We start from the raw sequence: 305 nt of genomic DNA on the forward strand, positions 1-305 counted from the left end.
TCCAGGCCTAAGTTAGTTTTAATTTAAGCCTCTTTTTTTTTTCCCTCTTGGTTTTTTGAGAGTGTTTTACTGTGACCAGCCTTGGCTGTCCTGGAACTCGCTCTGTAGAACAGGCTGGTCTTGAACTCACAAAGATCTGTCTGTTTCTGCCTCCCAAGTACTGGGATTCAAAGCATGAGCCACCACTGTCCAGCTTAAACCTTTTTTTTCCTGAGCTCTTGGTTATATCTTCATTGATGAGCTGGAGAATTGAAAGATTTACCGGGAGAGATTAGCCATGTTCCTAACCCACAAAGGGAGCTGCC

The sequence above is a fragment of the Peromyscus eremicus genome, chromosome 18 (assembly GCF_949786415.1).
Source record: "Peromyscus eremicus chromosome 18, PerEre_H2_v1, whole genome shotgun sequence".
Lineage (NCBI taxonomy): Eukaryota > Metazoa > Chordata > Mammalia > Rodentia > Cricetidae > Peromyscus > Peromyscus eremicus.